Genomic DNA, 6,997 nt, shown 5'->3' on the forward strand with positions numbered 1-6,997 from the left:
GATAGATAGAGACAGCCATTAGATGCCACATGTATCCTTCTCTATTGAAGCTTTTCACATTTAATAGCTGTCTAGTTATTGTTTATATAATAATTTTCCTTCTCTGTTTTTACAATAGGCAAACCACCGATACCTGTACTGCAGGTTAAATCTCAGTGTACCTGTGCTGGACAGGTATTTTAACCAGCAGGAGGACACGCGGCCTGATTACGCGGGAAAAGTGGAGCATGCGCAGAGCGTTTCGGCCAGTTCGGCCCTGGTTGAGTGCTATATGTAATAATAAATGTCCTCCAAACCGCGTTTTCTAACACAATAAATGGACTCATTCAAAGCACATGAAGACGTAGACCTACTGACTCTGCTCTCGTGTCGTGTTGCTCTCATAATTGTCAATAAAGGTTTGTTAATAAAAAAGTTATAAACACGAAGACCTCCGAGTTTTTTTCTTGGACACTTGTACTGTACAACGTTCTGTCACTTCCCAGCATGCTTTGTGGTACTCGATAAACTGAAGATATTGAGCTGTTTAATGCTTTAAAAAGCAGCTGTTGTGTTTCTTAGTATTTGTAATGTGTGATTTACAGTAGAATGGTTTGTTGGCTTGTGTTCATTACGAGACTGTTTTTCCCCCCATGAGTCAGAGGGCTGTTGCTGTTGGTTATATAATTTGTTGATCACTGTCTCGCTACAGATTTTTTTTATCATATCAGAATGCTTTCGAGTGTTCTATGATGAAAACTCAAACTGAGTCTCGAGGGGTGGAGCGGAGCGAGACAATGATGATCCACTTGTTAAAGTGAATAACTCTAATGACTCAAACAGTCTCTCTTCATAACCTCGGTTTTGACCGTTCTTTGACGTCATCAAAGCGAGGGTTCAAATCGAATGTACCTGTCAATTCCATCCCATGGTTACTAAGCAACCACATCGACAGAATTTATTATAACTACACATTGGAATTATAAAAAAACTATTTTAAAATTAATCGATTTAGCCTGTATTGATTCTGAAGATATTATTTATTTAGATTTATTTAGATTTATTTATTTGTTGTTTTCAATAATGACACGTGTCTGTGATGAAGGTGAGCTCAGTGCTGGTGAATATTGTGAATTTTCTCATTCAAAAACAGCATTAGTGATTCACAGGTGTCAGTTGAGTACAGGTAGGGGGGGTTAGGGAGTTTGGTGGCTGGAGAATTGTATTTAGCAGTGAGAACAGTGTTTTGTTGTTTCCTTCATTGGAGATGATTGAACCAGAGTAATAATAATAATAATAATAATAACTTTATTTATATAGCACCTTTTAAAAACACAGGTTTACAAAGTGCTTTGACAAACAGCAAGAACAAAGCAAACTAAACCAAACACAGAAAAACATTAACAACAGTAAGAATATAACAGATTCAAAATACCAAAAATAATTAAAAACAATTCAACAGAAAAGAACCCAAAGTGCAAGATACACAACCAGACATATATAACCCAACCATCATAAGAACCATCATAAGAACCCAGGAACACAAGAACCCAACAACATGAGCTGAGACCAAGAGGACCAAAGATTTAAAAAGATGTAAGAAACTAAGAGATAAAAGCAAATAAAAAGCAATGAGAAGGTAAGCGCAGTAAAAGAAATAAAAACAAGTGGTTAAAGGATCAAAAAACCCAAAACTATAATATTAATAAAAATAAAATTAACTATAAATACAAAACATAAATAGACAAAGTAAGTAAGATAAGAAATGACCAAGTTAAAACACAAGAGGAGATTAAGATATGAGCATATAGTTGGGTTTGGTTTGAGCAATTGAGTCCTTGTAGTGTACTATATGGGTTTTGTGCATTTCCTTATGTATAGAGAGACCTGTTTTTTTTGTAGAGTCGCTCAAGTTGTCCACCTTTAGTTTTCATTGTCCGGAGCTCAGGGGTATACCAGGGGGCAGTTGAGGAGAAAGGAAACAGACCGTGTTTTCCCTGGGGCAAGAGAGTTGAGAATGTTCTTTAATCCATTATTATAAAGTGCACCTACAGTAAGCACAGACTGCTATCACTCCTATGTAGACCTCTTCTCTTCCTCTGACCATACTGTCACTCCCATGAAGTCAGCTTTGTCCCTTTTCTAAGTCTCTATCTTCACTTGAGAATGGAATCACAATGGACCTGATTTGATGGAGAGAACATTTGTCAGTGCATACCATTCGTAACAGGACTGTAGGACAGCCAGATGTTTGGGAAAAGACGGAGCTGAATGCACACCACTGGAGGGCCAAGGAGGTGTTTATTTGAGCTGATCATCATTCATCCACATGAGACACAGAAGCATCAATATTCAATCCCCACCCATCAACCCTCATTAGTCATCTGTAATCTTTAATTCACTTCCTGGATTGATTCAGTCCACAGAGACCACAGTCAGTACCCAAAGACATCTCCAGCATGAAGTATGGCAGCCTGTTGATCCTCATCCTTCAGTGAAGAACTAGTGAGACAGAAATGAGCTTTCTAAACATGCTTTCTCGTACGCCGCCATGCAGTAAGAGAACTGTTCATGTTGTCATGAGCCGGCTCTTCAGGCCTGAAACAAGGGAAACAGAAGGTTGAACTAAACGGTGCAAAAGTTGAATACAAACTGTACCAACAGCAACCAGCATTAACAACAGGAGTGAGGTGTGTTTGTCAGTGAGTCAGTGTGCCGGCTGAGTGTGAGGTGTGTGCAGCATGTGGTACGGTGTCAAACTAACAACGTAGACTACAACACAACCACGGTGCGACGAGGAGCTGTGTGGTAACGCTGACAGGAGGAGGGAGGTGGCGACCGCAGGTATCCTCCAGTACTTTGGTGTCTTTGGCCTGCTGCACTTAGTGTATTCATTTCATCAACAAGCAGCTCCTCCATAACATCTCCCTCCATTACAGCATGTCAGTCAAGCAGAGGAGGAGACTGGTCTAAACAGACCCCCATAAAGTCCTGTTAGTGGTTACAGAATGAGTTCTGAATGTCCAGTTGACACTTGTGCAAATCCTGCCGGAGACTCGAGTATGAGGCTCTGACAGGAAGTGAATCCTCTGCTCTGATGGAAACTCCTTTCAGTCTGTAAGAGGACAGAAATGGATAAATCACTGTAACAGAAAAGTACACAAAGGACAGCCTGTTTTCATCTCAATACGTTGCAGTTTTTTCTTCACCTCTGGGTTACTATGTACTGACACTGTCATGCAGCATATACTACAAGTTCCCCCGAGCTTCCTGCGTCCTATTTGACTCAATGTGAGGAGCAACAAGATATTGAACAACTGTACTGGCTATGTACTGCTTGTTTCATCTTTCCATAGATGATAGGCTAACTGATGGAGATGTAAACTGTCCTTATTGTGACACTAATGACTCACAGATCGTTCATTCATTGGCTGCACTTCCACCATCCTCACATTCTTTAACAGAATATAATCAAGTAGATAATGATCCAGCAGGTCTCAGTCGGAGCTGGGGTGGTCGAGTCTGAGACGTCAGCGGGAGGAGTGACCCTTGGACTTTAACTTAAGCCACCGATGACGTCTGAACGCTGATATTTTTAGTGTCGACATGTTTTTAAAGTGTATTTTTTCTAAAACCTTCTCTTAATTTTCTAATTGTGATATTTTTTTGTAAATGAAACGTTTTATCGACCGTGTTAAACTCTCGGCACGTGAGCGTAGTTGTACCGTTACTGTACTGAGAGATTCTGTGTGATTCGGTTTGAATGTGAAGTGTTTGTTTCGCTGTAACGTCGGTTTGTTTGTGTGACTTTTAACATATTACATTTTTTTTTTTATGTACAGAAACACTGAAGCTGTCGTCTTTGGTTCTCATCGACATAATATATGTTTGACACCTGCTTAGTTTTTCTTGTACTCTGTAAAAAGTGATGTTTTTTACATTTGATATTTTAACGTGCAGCGTTTAGGTTCAGAGTTCACCATAAAGATTTAATCAGGAGCTGTAGAGACAAAAATCACCTCAATAAAATACCATCTGTTCCTAAATGCAGCTTTGTCTTTTTATTACTTCACTCAGGCGGAAACATTAGAGTCATCTTGAGAGCGTGCCACATACCTTCATATACAGTTATTTATTACAGTGCTTCGTCTACCAATGACCAACCCTGCCTTTAAAGTCCCAAAGGTAAAACATATACATTATCTTGTGTGCTCATATTATCATCCACCTTGTCTGCATTAGATAACTTATTACCACAAGATCATTTTAATGTGCACACAAGATAACTTCCCACGTCTACTGTAGTAGAGAATTAAAAATAAACAAGTATACAAATTGAACAAATATCAATATTGAATAATAGAAAAACAAACAAAACAGGAGGAGTCTGCTAATTTGGAGATATTCTTTTATAAATTTCTGATTTGTGATCTTTAGATTTTCAACAGTGGATAGACATTTTAAAACTAAAAGGAGGGTGCTTTGCTGAGCCATTTCATCGCATATAAGAAATATTTAGCCAAAATCAGAATTCATTTAAATAACATCTAGTTGTTGGGAATATATGACTTTTCTGAAGATGAGTAATATGTGTATCTTTCTCAGTTAATAAAGCTTCAGCACCAAGGGGCAACCTCCGGTCTCGGGACCTGTTAATGATTTAAATAATTCAGGTTATATTTGTTTCATGTTAAGATGAAGTACTATCCACAATAAACTGCTTAATTTTTCCTCACACAAAATCTGAGACCATTTGATGTGGAATATCATTGTGTGAGTGAGAGAGCTGAAAACAGAATGATTACAAGAAGGTTTATCTTCTTAACTTTGAATAGATGTTGATTACCTGAATACTGGACCTTTGTTGTCTGGGTAGTACACTGTTGAATTTATAAATGTGCTCTTACACACAGATGAATACAGAAAAATAGATGAGAACAAACAAAATGATTTAATGAATAACTGATATTTTCTCTCTTTCTTTGCCATCCTGAAGACCCCTCACTAAAAGTCCATGTTCTCCTGGATCCATGTCACATGCTCGAGCTTCTTCTGAATGACTTTTCAACAGTCGAAGTTCTGCTGAGAGAAGATGGCCAGCAGATAGGACAGCAGTACATGAAGGAGCTCCACAGGCTTCAGGAGGAGGAGGAGGGTTTGCACCTTGGAAGACTGTATTCATGCTTCAGCTGTTCAAATAAAACTAGATCTCCTCCAAACAACTTGCAATCAAACCATTTTCTTCCTATTTTAAACCCTTTGTCCAGTTTAGATGGGAGAAGTTGATATTATGTGATATTGATCTGATAAGTCTACATTTCTAAATCATTTTGAACTGTTTTTATTCACAAGTTATTGATCTTATTTACTCTCCATGTATCTTGATTTAAGAATGGGGCTGTGTTTAAGGGCATATTTTTGCCATGACTCTGTTCCATCCCACTTTCAGAAATGAACTACATTAGTATTTATCAAAAGAATAAAAAGTTGTGTAAAAGTAGACTTCCTTCCCTAAGCTATTGAGTTGAGCATTAATGCACATTTTAGTCTTGTCCTTTTAAAATCTGAAATGTATACACATAAGTAGACATAAAGGAGTGCATTTATATAGAAATATTTATTTAATCTGAAAAACAACATTAAAAAAAGTCTGTTTTTATAGCAGAGATGAACATGTTTACAGCTTGGTACAAAACAAACAAATAGATCTGATTAGCTCATGTCTCGATGGACACACACTGTACGGGGGGGGTGAATGTTTTGATGACTCATCAGTTTTGATTTGATGAAGGATAAGAGTTATTCACAATAAGGCGTGTAGCTGACCTGATTGACAGGTGGGCGCGGTGTAACGGTTTGTCAAAAGGTTTAAAACCTGTCTCAGCTCTCAGCCTGTGGGTGACATCACTCAGGCCATCCGGGGGAGACCTCCCTCACAGCGAGCTGTTGAAGAGAAGAAACTGAAGTCCACCCCAGAAGAACCAACAAACACAGATGTTGTTGAGGCTCAGGTTTCTTCCTCTGTCTCTGCAGCTCTCTGGGCACCTCGACGGACCAGTCACCAATAATCCACACTGTGTCTATAGGAGAAATACAAAGGTGTTCAATTAATGCCTCAGACAACACAAAATGTACAGTTAACTACATGTGACAGCTCAGGCTGTTTTTTTGTTATGAGCCACATCTGAAGGAATAATATTGAACAAGGTAGCTGCAACTCATCATAATAGATGCCAGTCTTAAACACTATTTTTTTCTAATACTTAAAGTTTTTGGTGTGAAGCTGACACTGTCCACAGACTCCATGACTTCACAGGTTCAATAGAAAACAAATGTCTTATAATAAATACTAAATAATTATTTTTCATTTGCCATGTTCACCTCATCGCTGTTGACATCAGTAAATATAAGACTCAGACATTCCTCTTTTTGTCAGAACAGTAACATGAACTGTATGCTTTGTAATATTGATTTCTTCTGGATGTCTCATATTTATTTACAGTTTATGGATAAAACTTTGTGAATGTATTTCTCTGCTAACACTGACAAAGTCTAACTGCTCTGACAAATAACTAATAACCATAGTTGTATATTTAACAAAGTGTAGTTTTAAGACTTTAATTACATATTTGGGTTGAATATAATTAGTTTTAACTGTGTTGTAGAAAAGTTAAATGTTAACTTACTGTTTGTAGAGTTTTCTCAGGACGAGCAGGAATAGTTGATGATAGCAGCCTAGCTGTTAGCTATGCTGTCAAGTGGACTGCTGACGTCGAGCTGAATGGGCGGAGTTAAGTCCCGCCCATTCCCGCATATGGATGCGGCCTATGTTCAGCACCCGTTTGTGTTGTTTGTCATTTGATCAGAGCTGCTCGTCTCTCACGACACGTTATGCGCGGGAAAAGTGGAGCATGCGCAGAGCGTTTAGGCCAGTTCGGCCCTGGTTGAGTGCAATATGTAATAATAAATGTCCTCCAAACCGCGTTTTCTAACACAATAAATGGACTCATTCAAAGCA

General features: G+C 38.4%; 1 long non-coding RNA gene across 1 annotated transcript; it reads right to left on the minus strand.

Moving 5' to 3' along the window:
- Nucleotides 1–5,577: 5,577 nt before the first annotated feature.
- LOC136183082 (uncharacterized) lies at nucleotides 5,578–6,770 on the minus strand. The gene is made up of 2 exons (XR_010668901.1): nucleotides 6,666–6,770; nucleotides 5,578–6,059 (listed from the first exon to the last, which is right to left on the minus strand). It is a non-coding gene; the product is annotated as an uncharacterized lncRNA (long non-coding RNA).
- Between the last annotated feature and the right edge of the window lie 227 nt (nucleotides 6,771–6,997).

The sequence above is a fragment of the Labrus bergylta genome, chromosome 16, assembly GCF_963930695.1.
Source record: "Labrus bergylta chromosome 16, fLabBer1.1, whole genome shotgun sequence".
Lineage (NCBI taxonomy): Eukaryota > Metazoa > Chordata > Actinopteri > Labriformes > Labridae > Labrus > Labrus bergylta.